Below are 21,453 nucleotides of genomic sequence, written 5' to 3'. Positions count from 1 at the left end.
GTTCAATTTGCTTGGAAGCAGAACTGGCCAGGAGTGCATTGTATATCAATTCAAGGGCTGTGCCTAATGGTTTGGCTGTATGGTCAGGGACTTGGAAGGAACATGATTGGAAAATTGGTGGCAAAGAAATCTCGGGAAGAGGTATGTGGATAAACCTTTCTGAGTGGACAGAAAACCATGAAGATATTTGTGTCCCATGTGACTGCTCACCAGAGGGTGACTTCAGCAGAAAAAGACTTTAATACTCAAATGGATAAGATGACCCATTTGGTGGAAACCAATCAGCCTCTTTTCCCCACCTACTCCTGTCATTGCCCAATGGGCTCGTGAACAAAGTGGTCATGATGGTATGGATGGAGGTTATGCATGGGCTCAGCAACATGGACTTCTACTCTCAAGGCTAACCTGGCCACAGCCACTGCTGTGTGCCTAATCTGCCAGCAGCAGAGACTCACACTCAGTCCCCAATAGGACACCATTCCCCTGGGTGATCAGCCTGCTACCTGGTGGCAGGTTGATTACATTGGACCACTTCCATCATGGAAGGAGCAGTGATTTGTTCTCACTGGAATAGACACATACTCCAGATATGGGTTTGTCTTCCCTGAACATGATGCTTCTGCCAAAACTACCATCTGTGGACTTACAGAATGCCTTATCCACTGTCATGGTATTCTACACAACATTGCTTCTGACCAAGGAACCCGCTTCATAGCAAATGAAGTGAAGGAATGGACACAAGCCCATGAATTCTCTGGTATTACCATGTTCCCCATCACCCAGAGGCAGCTGAGTTGATAGAAGAGTGGAATGGCCTGTTGAAGACTCAATTATGGTGCCAACTAGGTGGCAATACTTGTAGGGCTGGGTCAGTGTCCTCCAGGAGGCTGTGTATTTTCTGAATCAGCATCCACTCTATGGTGTTGTTTCTCCCATAGCCAGGATTCAGGAATCCAGGAATTGAGGGGTGGAAATAGCAGTGGCACCACTCACTATCACTCCTAGTGATCCACTAGGAAAATTTTTGCTTCCTGTCTCTGCAAGTTTAAGCTCTGCTGATCTACAAGTCACGGTTCCAAAGGGAGAAGTGCTTCCACCAGGAGATACAACAATAATTTAATTGAACTGGAAGTTAAGACTGCCACCTGGCCACTTTGGGCTTCTCATGACTCTGAATCAATAGGCAAGGAAGGTGATTACTGTACTGGCTGGGGTGATTGATCCTGATTATCAAGGAGAAATAGCACAGCAACTACACAATGGAGGTAAAGAAGAGTTTTCTTGGCACACAGGAGATCTCCTAGGGCATCTCTTAGTACTACCATGCCCTGTGATTAAAGTCAATGAAAATATGCAACAATCCAATCCAGGCAGGACTACCAATGGCCCAGAAGCTTCAGGAATGAAGATTTGGGTAACCCCACCATGCAAAGAACCATGGCCAGCTGAAGTGGCTGCTGAGGGTAAAGGGTACATGGAATGGGTAGTGGAAGAAGTGATAAATATGAACTATGACCACATGACCAGTTACAGAAATAAGGACTATGATAGCATGAATATTTCCTCCTTGTTTTGTTATGTTTGTATTTGTCCATAAAGCAAATGTCTTTGTTTTCTTCTCTGTCTTATCCCCTTATCATAAGACATTAGCTGTATTACTTATTTGCAGTATTCAAGTTAAAGGAAATCAAATTTAACAGTCCATGTTACCCAAGGACTTGCACCCTGTTCTTGGGAGATTTAGTGTGTTTTTGGTTGTACCAGGACAGCAGAGTATTGTTAGGTGAAATGTATGTCTATTATTGTTCTCCTTTTAGAAATAAAATATGGTTTAATGTGATTTCTATAACTGCCCAATTGACAAGGGGTGGACTGTGATGTTTAGGTTCATGTGTCACCTTAACCAGGTGATGGTGCCCAGGTGTCTGGTCCAGCAAGCACTGGCCTAACTCTTACTGCAAGTACATTTTTGGCTGGTTAATGAACAAGAAAGCTGCTTTATTAAATCATCAGCCAATTGACTGTAGCTGTGACTGATTAAATCAATGAAGGGGGTGTCTTCCACAATGAGAAAATTCAGTTTGCCAGATTTAATCCAATCAGTTGAAGGCTTTTAAGCAAGACAGATAGATGATCTTCACTTCTTCAGCTAGCCAGCACAGTGTTTCCTGAGGAGTTCATCAAAAACCTTCAATGGCACTGCCAATTTGCTGCCTGAGGAGTTCATTGAACACCTTCACTGGAGTTGCCAGTTTGCTGCCTGCCCTATGGAATTTGGACTCATGCATCCCCAAGGTTGTATGAGACATTTGTATAAAATCTTGTATTTAGATAGCCCTTGTTGATGCTGTTTCCCTAGAACACCCTAACTAATAATACATCAGTCATTGAGGAATGTGTTGCTAATCTCAGAGGAAAGAAGAATGGTGTTAGATAAAGCAAGGCAGGAGGCACTTACAAATGGTGTCTCCCCAGTACTCCATTGACACCATCCCTAGTGCCATAGTCCCTAAGGTGGATCCCTGCTGGGATACTAATGACCCTGGGGAGTGAGCTTGTTTAGAGCCCCATAAAACATCAATTTTGGCTGGCCTTAAGAATGGGCCCCAAAACAAAAATGTCTGAACAATATATGGGAGGGGCAGCAGGAGCCTAATGAGAATCCCTTTGCTTTCTTAGAAAGAATCTTTGAAGCATATCACAGGTATTCTGATACTGATCCAGAAAGTCCAGAAAATATCAGAATAGTTAACATGACTTCTATTAGTCAGAGTGCTCCAGAAACTCAGCATAAATTACAGAAGATAGAGGGTGGGCTTGGAATGCCCATGGCAGTGCTCATAGAAGTTGCTTTCAAGCTATTCAACTATTGGGAACAAGTTCAGCCAAAATAGCAGAAGAAGCAACAGACTGCACTTCTGGCAGCTGTTCTAAGTGGGAACTGGGTGAAAGGAGCTCATAGCAGAAAAAAAGGTGAAACATAATGTTCTAGTTTGCTAATGCGGCTGGAATGCAAAACACCAGAGATGGATTGGCTTTTACAAAAGGGAGTTTATTTGGTTACACAGTTACAGTCTTAAGGCCATAAAGTGGTCAAAGCAACACATCAGCAATTGAGTACCTTCATTAGAGGATGGCGAATGGTGTCCGGAAAACCTCCGTTAGCTGGGAAGGCACATGGCTGGTGTCTGCTCCAAAGTTCTGGTTTCAAAAATGGCTTTCTCCCAGGACATTTCCCTCTAGGCTGCAGTTCCTCAAAAATGTCACTCTTAGTTGCACTGGGGATATTTGTCCTCTCTCAGCTTCTCTGGAGCAAGAGTCTGCTTTCTATGACTGTCTTCAAACTCTCTCTCATCTGCAGATCCTGTGCTGTCTTCAGAGTGTCTCTCTTGGCTGTTAGCTCCTCTTCAAAATGTCACTCACAGCTGCACTGAGTTCCCCCTGTCCATCAGCTCATTTATATGGCTCCAGTGACTCAACTTAGACCCACTCCAGATGGGCAGAGCAACACCTCCATGGAAATTATCCAATCAAAGTCATCACCCATAGCTGGGTGGGGCGCATCTCTACAGAAACACTCAAAGAATTACAATCTAATCAACACTGATAGGTCTGCCCACACAAGATTACATCAAAGATAATGGCATTTGGGGGACATAATACATTCAAACTGCCACACCTAATAAATATCAGTGTGCTTACTGCAGGGAGAAGGGACATTGGGAAAAAAGAAAAACTGTCCCAAACTGACAAATAAGAAAAAAGGAAAGAATGAAATGGCATTAATGGCCCATGGTTCTGGACTAGAAGATTCTGATTAGGGGTTCATTTTCTTCTGTCATGCCTATTTCCCACCAAGAACCTCAGGTAAAGACAAACATGAGAAGCAAATTAGTGGGCTTTCTCTTTGATACAGGAGCAACTTATTCTGTGATAAACCAACTGTTCTAGTTTGCTAATGCTTCCAGAATGCAAAACACCAGAGATGGATTGGATTTTATAAAAGGGGGTTTATTTGGTTACACAGTTATAGTCTTAAGACCATAAAGTGTCCAAAGTAACACACCAGTAATCGGGTACCTTCACTGGAGGATGGCCAATGATGTCCAGAAAACCTCTGTTAGCTGGGAAGGCACGTGGCTGGCATCTGCTCCAAAGTTCTGGTTTCAAAATGGCTATCTCCCAGTACATTCCTTTCTAGGCTGCAGTTCCTCAAAAATGTCACTCTTAGTTGCACTTGGGATATTTGTCCTCTCTTAGCTTCCCTGGAGCAAGAGTCTGCTTTCAATGGCCATCTTCAAAATGTCTTTCATCTGCAGCTCCTGTGCTTTCTTCAAAGTGTCCCTCTTGGCTGTAGCAAGCTTGATCCTTCTGTCTGAGCTTATATACTGCTCCAGTAATCAAGACCTACCCTAAATGGGTGGGGCCATGCCTCCATGGAAATTATCTCATCAGAGTTATCACCTACAGTTGGGTGGGTCATATCTCCATGGAAATACTCAAAGGATTCCAATCTAATCAGCACTAAAAGGTCTGCTGCACAAGATTACATCAAAGTACATGGCTTTTCATGGGGGACTTAATATATACAAGCTGGTACATTCCACCCCCTGGACCCCAGAAAAACATATTCTTTCCAAATACAAAATACATTCATCCCATCACAATATCATAAAAACTTAAATCATTTCAGTAATAATAGTTAAGTACAAGATCCCTTCAAAATCAGTTATAGGCATGGTCAGTCCTAAGGCATAATTCCCTTCTAGCTGTGGATCAGTGAACTAAGAACAAGTTATGTGCTTCCAATATATAAAGGAGGGACATTCATAGGATAAACATTTCCATTGCCATAAGGAGAAACAGTAAGGAAAACAGGGTTAACAGGACCAAACAGTTCCTAAAACCTGCAGGACAAACTCCATTAGATTTCAAAGTCTGAGAGTCATTAAAAGAACGACGTTGCATCCTTGGGGCTTGAGAGAGCAGGAGTCTAACCCATGCTAAGGGCCTTTGCGGTAGCCCTTTCCTCTCCAAACACTTGGGTGAGTGTTCCAACATATCCACACATTGGATAGATCACCTTCTTGGCCCCACCCTCCTCAAACAAAGGGGCAGCACCCATATTCTCTTCCACTCTGGGGCACACACTCAACCGCTTCAGAAGAGTGGAGTGGCAGCCAGGCTCTTCCCATTCCCCTGGGAATGTGCTCCACCCTCTTTGGGTCCTGGGGTGGCAAAAGTCTTCCAGAGCATCAAAGTGCAAGGCCCACCTTTGACCTCTGGGGCAAACTCACCCTTTCCTTGCATATGGGCCACTCCGCTCTCCCAGCTTGAGACCTCTTGACTCCAGACGTCAACCTCCATGGCTCTGTCTTTGAAGAAATTTTTCCTTCAATTTGTTCCTTGTCTGGCCACTCCAGTTCAGATTGGCAGTGGCTCTGTCTATAAAGATCTCACAAAAATTCTGTCGGGTTCACATGAAATACACAGGGGTCAAAGCCATCAGACAATAGGACTTTCCACCAATCCTTTCTGGATAATTCCATCTCCAATCCTGGCTTGTACTGAAATGGTGGCTGGGTTCCATGTTTGGTTACATCCTCATGTTGGGCTGTAGCTTCTGGGGATCCACCCACTGGAAGCCTGGAATTTTACAAACCATCAGTTTCTGGTTTCTTTGAACCCAAGAGTTCAGTTCTAAGTTTATCTTTCTCCACTCGCATTTTACTATAAGCTGCAAGAAGAAGCCAGGGTACATCCTCCACACATACTTGGAGATCTCCTCAGCTAAGTATTCCAGGTTGTCACTTTCAAATTCTTCCTTCCTTCTGAAACCAGGACTCAATTTTGCCAAATTCTCTGCCACTTTAAAACAAGGATTGCCTTTCTTCCAGTTTGCAACAACACATTCATCATTTTTGTTCAAGGCCTCATCAGAAGTATCTTTAGAGTCCATATTTCCACAAACAATCTCTTCAAAGCAGTTTAGGTCTTTTCTATCAAGTTTCTCACAATTCTTCCAGAATCTTCCCCATATCCATTCAAACAGCCATCCCAACATGTTTGGTGTTCTAGTATGCTAATGCTGCCGGAATGCAAAACACCAGAGATGGATTGGCTTTTATAAAAGGGGGTTTATTTGGTTACACAGTTACAGTCTTAAGACCATAAAGTGTCCAAGGTAAGTCATCAATAATCAGGTGCCTTCACTGGAGGATGGCCAATGGTGTCTGGAAAACCTCTGTTAGCTGGGAAGTCACGTGGCAGGTGTCTGCTCCAAAGTTCTGGTTTCAAAATGGCTTTCTTCCAGGACGTTTCTCTCTAGGCTGCAGTTCCTCAAAAATGTCACTCTTAGTTGCACTTGGGGTATTTGTCCTCTCTTAGCTTCTCTGGAGCAAGAGTCTGCTTTCTATGACTGTCTTCAAACTCTCTCTCATCTGCAGCTCCTGTGCTTTCTTCAAAGTGTCCCTCTTGGCTGTTAGCTCCTCTTCAAAATGTCACTCACAGCTGCACTGAATTCCCTCTGCCTGTCAGCTCATTTATGTGGCTCCACTGATCAAGGCCCATCCTAAATGGGTGGGGCCACACCTACATGGAAATATCCAATCAGAGTCATCACCCACAGCTGGGTGGGGTGCATCTCCAAAGAAACACTCAAAGAAATCTAATCAAAACTGACAATGTCTGCCCGCACAAGATTACGTCAAAGATAATGGCGTTTGGGGGACACAATACATTCAAACTGGCACATTCCACCTCCTGGACCCCAAAATGACATCATGTTTCCATATACAAAGTACATTCATCCCGCAACAATATCACAGAAACTTAAATCATTTCAGTAACAATAGTTAAGTACAAAATTTTATCAAAATCAATTATAGGCATGGTCAGTCCTAAGGCATAATTTTCCTTTAGCTGTGGATCCGTGAACTTAGAACAAGTTATGTGCTTCCAATATACAAAGGAGGGACATTCATAGGATAAACATTTCCATTGCTATAAGGAGAAACAGTAAGGAAAACAGGGTTAAAAGGACCGAAACAGTTCCTAAAACCTGCAGGACAAACTCCATTAGATTTCAAAGTCTGGGAGTCATTCACAGAATGACATTGCATCCTGGGGGCTTGAGAGAGCGGGAGTCTAACCCTTCCTAAGAGCCTTTGTGGCAGCCCTTTCCTCTCCAAATGCTTAGGTGAGTGCTCCAACATATCCACACATTGGGGAGACCACCTTCTCGGCCCCACCCTCCTCAAACATGGGGGCAGTTCCCGGATTCCCTTCCATCTCCACTCAACCCCTTGAGAACAGTGTGGTGGCAGACAGGCTCTCCCGAATTCCCTGGGAATGTGCTCCACCCTCTTTGGGACCTGAGGTGGCAAAATTCTTCCAGAGCATCGAGGCGGAAAGCCCGCCCTTGACCTCCAGTGCAAACTCACCCTTTCCATGTATGTGGGTTGCTCCGCTCTCCCAGCCTGAGACCTCTTGATTCCAGACCTCAACTTCCATGGCTCTGTCCTTGAAGAAATTTTTCCTTCAATTTGTTCCTTGTCTGTCTCCTCCAGTCCAGACCGGCAGTGGCTGTCTATAAAGATCTCACAAGAATTCTGTTGGCTTTGCATGAAGCACACAGGGGTCAAAGCCATCAGACTGTAGAACTTTCCACAAATCTTTTCTGGATAATTCCATCTCCAATCTTGGCTTGTACTGAAATGGCGGTCGGGTTCCATGTTTGGTTAAATCCTCATGTTGGACTGTAGCTTCTGGGTTTCCACCCCTGGAAGCCTATAATTTTCCAAGCCATCAGCTTCTGGTTTCTTTGAACCCAAGAGTTCAGTTCTAAGTTTATCTCTCTCTGCTCGCATTTTACTATAAGCTGCAAGGAGAAGCCAGGGTACGTCCTCCACACGTAGTCTGGAGATCTCCTCAGCCAAGTATTCCAGGTTGTCACATTCAAATTCTTTCCATCTGACACCAGGACTCAATTTTGCCAAATTCTCTGCCACTTTAAAACAAGGATCGCCTTTGTTCCAGTTCACAACAAATTCATCATTTCTGTTCAAGTCCTCATCTGAAGTATCTTTAGAGTCCATATTTCCATAAACAGTCTCTTCAAAGCAGTTTATGCCTTTTCTATCAAGCTCCTCAAAATTCTTCCAGAATCTTCCCCTTATCCATTTAAAAAGCCATTCCAACATTTTTGGTATTTGCAAACTCAGCAGCACCAGCACTCCACTTCTCTGGTACCACAATCTGTTCTAGTTTGCTAATGCTGCCAGAATGCAAAACACTATAGATGAATTGGCTTTTATAAAAGGGGGCTTATTTGGTTACACAGTTACAGTCTTAAGGCCATAAAGTGTCCAAGGTAAGTCATCAACAATCAGGAACCTTCACTGGAGGATGGCCAATGTTGTCTGGAAAACCTCTGTTAGCTGGGAAGTCATGTGGCTGGCATCTGCTCCAAAGTTCTGGTTTCAAAATGGCTTTCTTCCAGGACATTCCTCTCTAGGCTGCAGTTCCTCAAAAATGTCACTCTTAGTTGCACTTGGGGTATTTGTCCTCTCTTAGCTTCTCTGGAGCAAGAGTCTGCTTTCTACGGCCATCTTCAAACTCTCTCTCATCTGCATCTCCTGTGCTTTCTTCAAAGTGTCCCTCTTGGCTGTTAGCTCCTCTTCAAAATGTCACTCACAGCTGCACTGAATTCCCTCTGCCTGTCAGCTCATTTATGTGGCTCCACTGATCAAGGCCCATCCTAAATGGGTGGGGCCACACCTCCATGGAAATATCCAGTCAGAGTCATCACCCACAGCTGGGTAGGGCGCATCTCCAAAGAAACACTCAAAGAAATCTAATCAAAACTGATAATGTCTGTCCACACAAGATTACATCAAAGATAATGGCGTATGGGGGACACAATACATTCAAACTGGCACATTTGGTATTTGCAAACTGAGCAGCAAAAGCACCCTGCTTCTCTGGTACCAAAATCTGTTCTAGTTTGCTAATGCTGCTGGAATGCAAAACACCAGAGATGGATTGGCTTTTATAAAAGGGGGTTTATTGGATTACACAGTTACAGTCTTAAGGCCATAAAGAGTCCAAGGTAACAACACATCAGCGATTGGGTACCTTCACTGGAGGATGGCCAATGGTGTCCAGAAAACCTCTGTTAGCTGAGAAGGCACGTGGCTGATGTCTGCTCCAAAGTTCTGGTTTCAAAATGGCTCTCTCTCAGGATGTTCCTCTCTAGGCTGCAGTTCCTCAGAAATGTCACTCTTAGTTGCACTTGGGATATTTGTCCTCTCTCAGATTCTCTGGAGCAAGAGTTTGCTTTCAATGGCCATCTTCAAAATGTCTCTTATCTGCAGCTCCTGTCCTTTCTTCAAAGTGTCCCTCTTGGCTGTAGCAAGCTTGATCCTTCTGTCTGAGCATATACACTGCTCCAGTAATCAAGACCCACCCTGAATGGGTGGGTCCATGCCTCCATGGAAATTATCTCATCAGAGTTATCACCTACAATTGGGTGGGTCACATCTCCATGGAAATATTCAAAGGATTCCAATGTAAGCAGCACTAAATGGTCTGCTCCACAAGATTACATCAAAGTACATGGCATTTTCTGGGGGCCATAATACCTTCAAACTGGCACACAAACAATTGGCCACTGAGACAAGTGAGCAAATTATGATAGTTGGAATAAATGGCTGAAATACACCTAATGTGCTCCTACAGTCTTTAGATTGCAAAACTGGAAAACAGTATTTGCAGCATCAATTTCTGTTTATGCCTGAATGCCCTATACCCTTGCCTGGAAGGGACTTGTTAATTCAATTAAATGCTCAAGTTGTGTTTTAAAAAGGATAATTAAGGATCCAGGTGCCTCCAGACCAAGGACTGCATTTGCAGGCTGCCCTTTTACAAGCTGAAGAACCTGAAGAAGAATGGGTACTGTTATGGTGCCCGCGAGTTAAAGTACGAGACAGTCAAACAGAATTTAAAGAGCCTTTTATTAGCCAGCTAGCAGGTGGCTGCCGTCTCTCACTCTGCGCAGGGAGTTCAGCAAGCAGCCCCCACCTGTGTGCGCTGGTGCCTTATATAGACAGAAACCGTATCCTAGAAACGCAAGCAAGCAAGCTATTCTAACAGAAGCAGAGTTGGCAGTTTAGCTCTTGATCACAAAAAACAATTACACAAAGAGTTTCACTTGGAACTGGAGCAGTTATTGATCATACAAAACAATTTCACAAAAACAATTTCACAAAGAGTTTCACTTGGGACTGGAGCAGCTATTGATTATTAAAGGGTTACAAAGAGTTTCACTTGGACCTGGAGCAGTTATTGTTAAAAGGGTTATGCTTGGCTGATGCGTGCAACTGCAGCTTTGCCTCCCCTAAACGGTAAAGATTTGATTTCTTTAACTGGTACAGGCCCAGTCTCACTCCCCCCTCCTCATGGCCTAATGCTGTTTACACAACACTGTTGCTTTGCAGTTGTTTTGGGATTAAGGGAAAGGGACCTCACTTCAGGTACTGGCTCACATACAAAAATGTTGCCTCTGCAGTATGGTCATCTGGCACCCCAGGAATAGCTGTAACTGCCCATCCAGTAAATATGGAGCTCAAGGCAGGAACAAATCAACCCAAGTACATCAATATACTTTGTCATTACAAGAAACTGAAAGAAGCTGGCCTCATTTGACCTTGTCAGTCTCCAAATATCATGCCTACACTCCCAGTCTTAAAACCTGGCACTAATGGAGAATGTCGATTTGTCCAAGATTTAAAGGCTAAAAACAAAATTGTGAAAGACATTTATCCAGTTGTTGTACCTAATCCTTTCAGTCTATTGATGACTCCAACAGGGAACCTCAAGTAGTTCTCTGTATTAGACTTACAGGATGCTTTCTTTTGCTTACCCGTGGCCCTTGAATCCCAAGAACTATTTGCTTTTGAATGGGAAGACCCAGACACTACAGTTAAAGAACAACTTACATTGACTGTTTTACAGCAAGGATTTAAGAATTCTCCCACACTCTTTGGAGAATTCTTAGCAAAAGTTTTGTGTGATTTGCACTGCATCAAAGGATCCTTTTGCAATATGTAGATGATATTTTTAAACTTTATTTCTTGAAAAAATTAAAGCAAACACACAAACAAACAAAACACATTTCCAGCTAAACAAAGCAAAGGATTAAGAAAAACAAATAACCTAAAATATTTACTTTGCTTTAATTTGTTCTTACCATACCCCCCAAAATTAATAAACCATATCCAAGCAAAGGAATAAGAAAAACAAATAATCTAAAATAACTACATTGCTTCCAACATGTTCCTACCATACCCCAAGAAAATTAACAAACCATAATCAAACAAAGATATAAGATAGACCAAATAATCTAAAATAATGTAGAGGATATTTTAATAGCCAATGAGACTGTCAAAGTTTCAGATGCAAATACTTTTAAGACTCTAAACTTTCTAAATGCTATGGGATATAATGTGTCTAAGAGAAAAGCTCAAATCACTAAGCCCTATGTAAAGTATTTAGTATTTTTGCTCTCTCAAGGTCAGAGAGCCCTCCTGCCTGATAGGCACCAAACCCTGATGAATATTTCATCCCGTAAGAGAAAGAGGCAGTTATGGAGATTTCTAGGAATGGCCAGTTTCTGCCACATCTGGATCCCCAACTTTGAGCTTATTGCCAAACTGCTGCACATTGCTGTGCAGGGCTCAGACAGAGAAGCACTGGAATGGACTGCAGAATGTAACCAGGACTTCCACCAAATTAAAGAAAAGCTGGGCACCACTCCAGCCTTGGGACTGCCTGGTGTGTGCATGCCATTTGATTTGTTTGTACATGAAAGGCAGGGAATAGGGCTTGGTGTTCTCATGCAAAATTTTGGGGGGCATTGATGACCTGCAACATATTTTTCAAAGAAACCGGATTTAGTGTCACAGGGATGGCCACCTGCCTTTGGGCTGTGTCTGCCACTTGTCATATTTTACAAGAAACCACAAAATTTACTTTGGGTCAGGAAGTTATGGTACATACTCCACACAGTGTGCTGGGAAAATATCAAGCCATATTATTAGATAACCCTAATTATTAGACTCTTTTGAGTTCTACAGTTTTAAATCCAGCTACATTGTTACATGAATCTGAGGGACCTGCTTTGCATGACTGCATTCAGGTGACTGAGGAAGTGTTCTCTAGTCAACCAGATTTGGGGGATACCCCTCTAAAGGAATCTGACCTATAAAAGTTCTCAGATGGGAACAGTTTTATGGGCCATGGACATCAATGTTTGGGATATGCCGTAATAACCCTGACAGAGGTACTAGAAGCCAAATCTGTGGTTCATCAGCACAGAAAGCTGAACTCAATGCCCTGGCCTGAGGCTTGATCATTGGATAAGATAAGAAAATAAATATACAGGCTCTCACTATGTCTTTTCTGTAGTGCATGCTCATGGAACAATTTGGAAGGAAAGATGATTTTAAATCACAAATAATAAAGAAATTAAGCACACAGAGACCATAGCTTTATCAGAAACTGTACTGCTGCCATCAGAAGTTGCTGTGATGCACTGTTTGGGGCTTCAAAAGTCAAACAGCTATCTAGCAAAGGGAAATCATAAAACAGATTTGGTAACAAAGGCAGCTGGTAGGATACCTTTTGAACACCAAAGCACCAAGGAATTAGCTCTTATCCTGACTGCATACCTCTCATCATTCACCCCACTTCATGAAACAAAAGGCTTAGAGCTAAAGAATGGGGTTTAATATCAAGGCAGAAAAAAGATGGTTGCAACCAAAGTTAGGCCAAGTTTTGCTACCAGAAAAACTAGCAAAACCTGTGCTGTCATATTTGTACCAAAGGACTCACTATGGAATAGAGGCTTTTGCAACCTGGGTCATAGAGCACACTGCAGGACAAAAAAATCCAAGCAGCCATCCATAAAATGTGTCCTATGTCATAAAAATAACCCCCAAACTAGCAGACCCCATTTGACAGTAGGGGTGCAGTCTTGTGGGTTCTTACCTGGAGAAGACTGGCAAATAAACTTTACAGTGATGTCTTGAGCAGCTAGAAATTTCCACTATCTTCTAGTGTTAGTTGACACATCTTCAGGGTGAGTAGAAGCCTTCCCCATCCGCAGTGAAAGAGAAACTGAAGTCACAAAAGAATTGTTAAAAAATTAATACCTAGATTTGTGCTGTTCACTGTCCAGAGCATCTTCCAGATTAATATAAGAACCTGTTCACCCTTGCTCAGCAGGAAGCAGTTACAGAAAGGAGACCTCCACCCACTTTCCCTTTTATAAAAAATACAAGATACTATTTCTTTAGGATAACAAAATGTCACATAAAAGGAGGGATTTGGTAGCTGGAAAAGTAGAAAATACTCAATATAATTCTTTGGCTTGGAAGTGCTTAGTATAGTCTTCAATAGCCAAAAGAAAGAAACAAAACTGTTTATTAAGGTCACCTCACTCAAGCAGTCTTGAGTTAACTAAGCATAAAAAGCCCTTGTTAAAATAACTTGCTGTTGTTCTAATCTCAACAACAGCAAAACACTGATTCTCTCTTCCTAGGAACTTTCCCAGCATTGCCTGAAGGAAGATACAAAAGATACCACCATATGGTCTAATAAGCAATATCTTCTTGAAAAACAAGCCTGAATGAGGAAGGACTTCAAGAAAACAGGAGATGCTGACTGTGCTAGTTTGGATATATTATGTCCTGCCAAAATAGCTATTCTTTAATGTGATCTTGTGGGGGCAGATGTATTAGTGTTGATTAGGTTGGAATCCTTTTAGTGTTTCCATGGAGATGTAACTCAATCAACTGTAGGTGAAATGTTTGGTTAAATTATTTCCATGGAGATATGGACCCTGCCCATTCTGGGTGAGTCTTGATTTAATCACTTGAGTCCTTTAAAAAAGCTCACAAACAGAAGGACATCAGAATAGCTGAGAGTGATATTTTGGGAGAGCAGCTGAGAGAGGTGTTTTGGAGACTGCTAAAGCAGATGTTTAATGATGATTTGGGGATACTAGCCCAGAGTTTGCCCCAAGAAGCTAAGCCCAGAATGCTACCATGTAAGCCTTTGGAAAGGACCTTGGAAAAAGAACCAAAAATGCACAGGAACTGAGAGAGCAGCTGGAACACAGCCCAGGATCAGCAGATGCCAGCCACATTCCTTCCCAGCTAACAGAGGTTTCCCAGATGCCATTGGTCATCCTTCAGTGAAGGCACCCTATTGTTGATGCCTTAGTCTGGACACTATTATGGCCTTAAGATGCTAACTTTGTAACCAAATAAACCCCTTTATAATAGCCAGTCTGGGGAGAACCTAAGATGGCAGCTAGGTGAGACGGAGCAAAAAAACACCTCCATGAAAAATACTAGATAAAAACCAGAAAGTGACCCAGAACACCACTTCCAGAGTAGCATCAGCCAGAGAAGGTCTGCTAAATCTACAGGGAACATGTATTTGGTGAAACCAGGAGTCTGCATTCTGAAATGAGTGAGTGAGCCAGCTAAAAGTCCCTTGGCCATGCTGCAGTGTGGGGAAACAGTGGGTTGGAATTTAGAGACAGACTAGTTCTTTAAAAAAAAAAAAAGAAGCCCAGGAGCAGCTGCAGATATGACTGGAGTGGGCTGGGCTAATGCCTTGGTGTCTGGCATGAAGGATACCCCTTCTCACACCTATTGCTGATTGTCTTGAGCTCCAGGGAGCAAAGGGGAGCCAAAAGGAGAAAAAAAATGCACAACTTGCAGCCATCTCCCTGGTGGGCAGGGGCACTCCTGCCCAGGGCTGAACCCACAGCACAGAGCCACACCAAGAAACCCAGCATGACAGGAAGTCTTTCCCACAGCACCGTGCACATGCCACAATATCGGCCATGGACAGTGGCCTTTAATACACCCACAGCTGATTGTCCTGGAGCTGGGAGGGTGGAGCTATGTGGAAAGAGGGAAGTTAACACATCCCATTCAGCCATCTTTGAAGTGGGCTGGGAATGCCTCCGCACAGCCCAGCATCCCAGAGCTTCCCTGGAGGCTGGTGTGCACGTGTGACATGGCATGGCCCTCCCTCCCTCAGCAGAGGTCCTGGAAGACCACAGCAGGGAAGGGGGAACCACTCAGAAATCCCAGGGAACCTATGCCAATACCAAGGACTTTTGGGCCAGTGGCAGAGAACAGCTTTAAATCTCTGGGAACACCTGGGAGATTTGGTTGTTAAAGCTGCCCTTTCTCTCTAACCACTCAGACACATGACCCTCATTCAGAGTGGACAGCACCAAAAACACACCCAAATTAAGTGCACCAATTGGACCCCACAAGAATCAGATCTCCACACCCCACAAAGTTGGAGAGAACTAACTTGAGGGGAATAGGTGACTCATGGATGCTGTCTGCTGGTTAGTTAGAGAAAGTGTACACCACCAAGCTGCAATTCTGACAAATTAAAGATAAAGTAAAACAAATGCCAAGAGGCCAAAAACAACAGAAAATCTTAAAGCATATGATAAAACCAGATGATATGGAGAACCCAAACCCAAACACCCAAATCAAAACATTAAAAGACACACAGTACTTGGCGCAATTAATCAAGGAACTACAGACAGGCAACGAGAGCATGGCACAGGATATAAAAGACATAAAGAAGATCCTAGAAGAGCATAAAGAAGATATTGCAAGAACAAATAAAAAAAATAGAAGACCTTATGGAAATTAAAGAAACTGTAGGCCAAATTAAAAAGACTCTGGATATTCATAATACAAGATTAGAGGAAGTTGAACAACAGCTCAGTCTCCTTGAGGACCACAGAACAGAAAATGAAAGAACAAAAGAAAGAATGGGGAAAAAATTGAAAAAATAAAAATGGATCTCAGGGATATGATAGATAAAATAAAACATCCAAATTTAAGACTTATTGGTGTCCCAGAAGGGGAAGAGAAGGGTAAAGGTCTAGAAAGAGTATTCAAATAAATTTTTGGGGAAAACTTCCCCAACCTTCTACACAATATAAATACACAAAGCATAAATGCCCAGTGAACTCCAAATAGAATAAATCCAAATAAACTCACTCCAAGACATATTCTGATCACACTGTCAAATACTGAAGAGAAGGAAGAAGTTCTGAAAGCATCAAGAGAAAAGCAATTCACTACATACAAAGGAAACAACATACGACTAAGTAGTGACTACTCAGCAGCTACCATGGAGGCAAGAAGACAGTGGCATGACATATTTAAAATTCTGAGAGAGAAAAATTTCCAACCAAGAATACTTTATCCAGCAAAACTGTGCCAGTTTGAATATATTGTGTCCCCCAAACACCATTATCTTTGATGTAATCTCGTGTGGGCAGACTTATCAGTGTTGATTAGATTGTAATTCTTTGAGTGTTTCTTTGGAATGCACCCCACCCAGCTGTGGGTGATGACTCTGATTGGATAATTTCCATGGAGGTGTTGCTCTGCCCATTTGGGGTGGGTCTAAGTTGATCAGTGGAGCCATATAAATGAGCTGACATAACAGAAGGAACTCAGTGCAGCTGTGAGTGACATTTTGAAGAGGAGCTAACAGCCAAGAGGGACACTTTGAAGAAAGCACAGGAGCTGCAGATGAGAAAAATTTTGAAGACAGCCATTGAAAGCAGAGTCTTGCTCTGGAGAAGCTAAGAGAGGACAAATACCCCAAGTGCAACTAAGAGTGACATTTTTGAGGAACTACAGCCTAGAGAGGAATGTACTGGGAGAAAGCCATTTTGAAACCAGAACTTTGGAGCAGACATCAGCCACGTGCCTTCCCAGCTAAGAGAGGTTTTCTGTACACCATTGGCCATCCTCCAGTGAAGGTACCCAATTGCTGATGTGTTTACCTTGGACACTTTATGGCCTTAAGACTGTAACTGTGTAATCAAATAAACCCCCTTTTATAAATGCCAATCCATCTCTGGTGTTTTGCATTCTGGCAGCATTAGCAAACTAGAACAAAAACTCTCCTTCAAATTTGAGGGAGAGCTTAAATTTTTCACAAACAAATGATTAGAGATTTTGCTAATAAAAGACCTGCCCTATTTCAGATACTAAAGGGAGCCCTACCAACAGAGAAACAAAGAAAGGAGAGAGAGAGATACAGAGTTTTAACAGACATATATAGAATATTACATCCCAGGTCACCGGGACACACATCCTTCTCTATTGATCATGGATCTTTCTCCAGAATGGATTGTATGCTGGGACATAAAAACAAGTCTCAACAACAAAAAAATGAATTTGTTCAAAGCACATTCTCTGACCACAATGGAATACAAATGGAAGTCAATAACCATCAGAGACTTGGAGAATTCACAAACACCTGGAGGATAAAATTGAGGGGGAGATGAAAACATTCCCAGATTATCAAAAGCTGACGGATTTCATCACCAGTGTCAGTCCTATAAGAAGTGCTAAAGGGAGCTGAGCAGGCTGAAAGGAAGGGACACTAAACAATTAACTGAAACTACATGAAGAAATAAAGATTTCCAGTAAAGATCACATGGTAAATATAAATACCAATACTACTGTATAGTTGATTTATAACTCCACTATTTACTTCCTACAGGATCTAAAATACATGAACTGTAAAGATAAATCAGTGGTTTTGGACTCAATGTAAAATATGTAATTTTTGACAAGAACTACATAAATGTGGGGGAATGATGGAGTATAGGAACATAGTTTATGTGTCATATGGAAGTTAAGTTGGTATCAAAGAAAAACAAGATTGTTATAGATTTAAGATGTTAAATTTAAGCCCCATGGTAAACACAAAGAAAGTATCAGAGAATATGACCATTGAGATGAAAAGTAGAGTAGGGGTTCCAAGAACTGGGGGAAGGGGCAATGGGGAGTTAAGAAATGAGAGTAGGGTCTCTGTTTGGGTGAAGGAAAACTTCTAGAAATGGATGGTGGAAAGGTGATAGCATTGCAACATTCTAAATGTGATTAATCCCACTAATGGAATGCTAGGGAGGGGGTGGAATGGGAAGATTTAGGCTATATATATGTTTCCACAATTAAAAAAAAAAAAAGTCCAAATAGATGACAATTAAATGTCCAGGATGATCCTGGATGGGATCTGAGGATGGAGGAGAGGAAGCTTAAAGGGACACAGATGGGACACAAGCAAAAAAAAAGGAAATATAGAATGTAAGCTTTATATAAATGTTGAATTTCTTGAACTTCTTAGCTGCATTTAATGAGATTGCATAAAAGAATGTTCTTGTCCATGGGAAAGGTATATGTGAATTATATTGCTTGTTCAAAGATAAATGCAGCTTGCTCTCATATGTTCAGAGGACAAAGCAATAGATGATGGATGATAGAGAGGGAGGGAGGGAGGGAGGGAAATAAAGAAATGGTGGTGTGACAGGATCTTAAAGGTGATTGATGGACCAGGGTATCAGGGGAGGGGGGTCGGGGTATGATGGAGTTCTATGTATGGGGTCTGTACTGTTTTTGCAACTGTTCCTGTAAAATTGAATTTATTTCAAAATAAAATTTATTCAATTAAAAAAATAAAAAAACAAACAAACAAACAATGCATTTCTGCTATTTTGCATAATGGCAGTATTAGAAACCTGGAACACTGACCAAACAGCATTCTCTCTTCTATTATTTTTCCTTCTGCTTTCTTCTGGATTCTGGCCATTTCTTTGCCTGTTTAGGGTTATAAAAACCCAAACAACTCTTCTCTCACTGAACTGGTTGTTGCAGCCCAAGAGGGCCATGCCAGTCCAAAGGCCAAAGAAGACAATGAGCATTTTCTGATACAGGAACTTTTATTCAGGGCTTACTTACAGGGTGAGAAGTCATGGAGAGATCATGACGGCTCTCTCAGGCTGGGCAGGCATCGCATTCACAGAGATGACTGAGCGATGCAAAAAGGACAGAAAGCCTTTTATAAGGGTTTAAGACAAAGACTCTCTTAAGGGTGGGGGGAGCATAGATGCAGGAACAGGTTACTTTGACCTGGGGGTGGTGCAGGAAGGACTAGAATAACACTTGAACAATTACATTTTGCTCTTTTTGTGAGACTAAGAGCCTCTCACTTCCTGCCTGCTTGCATAAAGTTACATTTTAAGGTCAATTTACCCTTTTTCTCTTCACTGGCTTAGAAAGAAAATAGGTTAAACATTTACCTGTCTAGGTCATGCAGACTGCTGTGCACCGAAGATCTGCAGGCCCGTTTTGCTCAGGCCACAGGTTGCCACATTCCACCCCTGCACAACAGTTTGCATTGATGATAGGACAGACTTTATATCCATAATTCACAACAATACAATAAACAACATAGTAATAATACAGTGTTATAGAGAAATAATAAACCTATTAGCAAGTGGTGCTATAGACAGGTTAATGAGTTTTACCATTTAGCACAAGTACTGCCTGGGCTAAAATAGCTAAAGGATAACCTACCAGGCATTCTGCTTTATTCTATATCTGGTTTTTACCATTATGTTTCAACCTTGGTCACAGAAATAAATTTCCCTTTCCACCAAATTTCTTCAAGTTTCTATATTCATTCAGGTTTTGTTCCATATCTGTTTATTTTTTTTATTCTGATTCAACCAGTCATTTAGGAAAAAATGACTTCCCTTTCCTTCAAAAAAAAAAAAAAAAAGGCATCCCTCATACCCTCTACATTTAAGTCATCAAAATAATTCTGGAAATTGTTCTTAAGCATTTCACAACATATTATTACTAATAACATTACACTTGTTAGAAGGCTAAATACTGAAAACATTTTAGTCAATGCATTACTGAACTAGCACATTTTTTTAACAAGAATTACCAACACATGTGAGCATTAAATTGAACAGCTGAGTGGTTTAACTATATATATATATATCAACTGAGTCTTCATAGTAGATAGAAGGGTTCTAGGTGAGGGAGTTTTAAATACCATGTTTCCTTCCCCTGCAGTGAGCCCTTCAGTGTCAGAACTACAGTTAGTTTTCTATGTAATTCTAATACCCACGGGCTTAGGATTTTTCAACCAGCATGGCTGCAAGGGCCAGAACCAGAACAATTGACCTTATTTTCCCCAATTTCTAGTGTTTGTGGCACAGGCAAGAGAGAGTTGTTATCATTGCCCTATTGTGGCTTGAAGGCAGCCAGCCCCTTTATCTGGAGTTAATGCTGATACAATCCTCGAGTCCATTGTTTCTAACATCCTTTAAGTGTTTAGTTGTATCCATGGTGGTGAAGGCATATTTTGTCCCTTTGGACAGAGGAAAGGGGCAAATATAGTTTATCTGCCACCAGGTGACAGGAATCTGGTATCCTAGGTGCCCAGTCTTCCAGCACAGCCATTCAGTCACTTCACGCATCATTGGTGTTAGGCTGTGGAATTTCACTAGGGCACTCACTTGTATGTTACCTGGTAATGAATTGGTGTTATGGGCAGAGACATGAAAAACAGTTACCTTACATTTGTGGCAGGGAGTCCAGATGTCTTACTACTAGATGGTGTCAGTATTGGGCTGGACGGTCACAGCTGTCCAGGTAGCAGATTGCCCATGTGCCAATCAATGCAGAGTCAGGTGTATTTCCTTGTGCATCAATGGTGGGCATGGAAGGAGCCACCTCAGGAGGATCAACAGGAAACAGGGCATGCTGCTCTTTCACATAGGAGGCCAATCCTAAAATTTCATGCATCTCTGTTTTTAAAGAGCCGTTGTCAAAGATGCCACAACGTAGGAGGTAGACTTTCCATTTTGTCAGTGTGCTCACCTGAGCACTCCCCAAGTGGGGCTTATTTATAGCATCCTGTATCTGCATACCTGTATGTGTATGGTCTTCTGTAAGGTCACTGGGCATCTGAGATAGACCTTCAACACTCACAACAGAGGATTACAAACTGTGCACAATTGCTCTTTTAAAGGGCTGTATCTGAGTTCTGTGCCCTTCCATAGCTGGGACCAGAATCTAACAGGTACACATTTAGCTTATTGCCTTTGCCACAAACCCCACCCAAAGCCAATATTGGCACTGGCCACATCCAAATCACACAGTATATTGGAGTCCACCCCCCTTAAAGTCTCTGCTTGCATAATGGTTCACTTAGTCTTTTTGAACACAGCCTGCTGTGGAAATCCCATTCCCACATTTTTCCTTTTCTAATTAGGGTATACAAAGGTTTTAAAAGTCATACTGTGTAGAGTATAAACACTTCCTAATAACAAACCAAGAAAAGCCATCAACTGTTCAGAAGTAGGTAAGTGGGATAACTTTGCATTTTAACACCAACAGCTGAAGAAATAGCCTTAGTTTTACCCAATCAGACAAAACCCAAGAACTTGATAGAGTAGTCAGTCTCTTCTGGAGGTTTCCACATTTGAAGGTATCCTTATGGAATCACAGCAAATGTCCATTGTTGTTTTCCCCT

General features: G+C 42.1%; 1 long non-coding RNA gene across 2 annotated transcripts in view; it reads right to left on the bottom strand.

Annotated features, from left to right (window-relative positions):
• Positions 1-20,966, bottom strand: part of LOC119506219 — a 56,930-nt gene extending 35,964 nt beyond the window's left edge. Inside the window, exons 1-3 of one of the 2 annotated variants that reach the window (XR_005210948.1) lie at positions 20,492-20,966; positions 19,205-19,285; positions 13,048-13,176 (exon numbers count right to left, since the gene is read on the bottom strand). This is a non-coding gene — a long non-coding RNA (uncharacterized LOC119506219). The remainder of the gene's footprint in view (positions 1-13,047; positions 13,177-19,204; positions 19,286-20,491) is intronic. The other variant, XR_005210947.1, reaches the window with a different exon arrangement.
• Between the last annotated feature and the right edge of the window lie 487 nt (positions 20,967-21,453).

This window comes from Choloepus didactylus, chromosome 11 (genome assembly GCF_015220235.1).
Source record: "Choloepus didactylus isolate mChoDid1 chromosome 11, mChoDid1.pri, whole genome shotgun sequence".
Taxonomy (NCBI): domain Eukaryota; kingdom Metazoa; phylum Chordata; class Mammalia; order Pilosa; family Megalonychidae; genus Choloepus; species Choloepus didactylus.
Note: the sequence above shows the minus strand (reverse complement) of the source record. Positions and strands in the feature narration are given on the sequence as shown.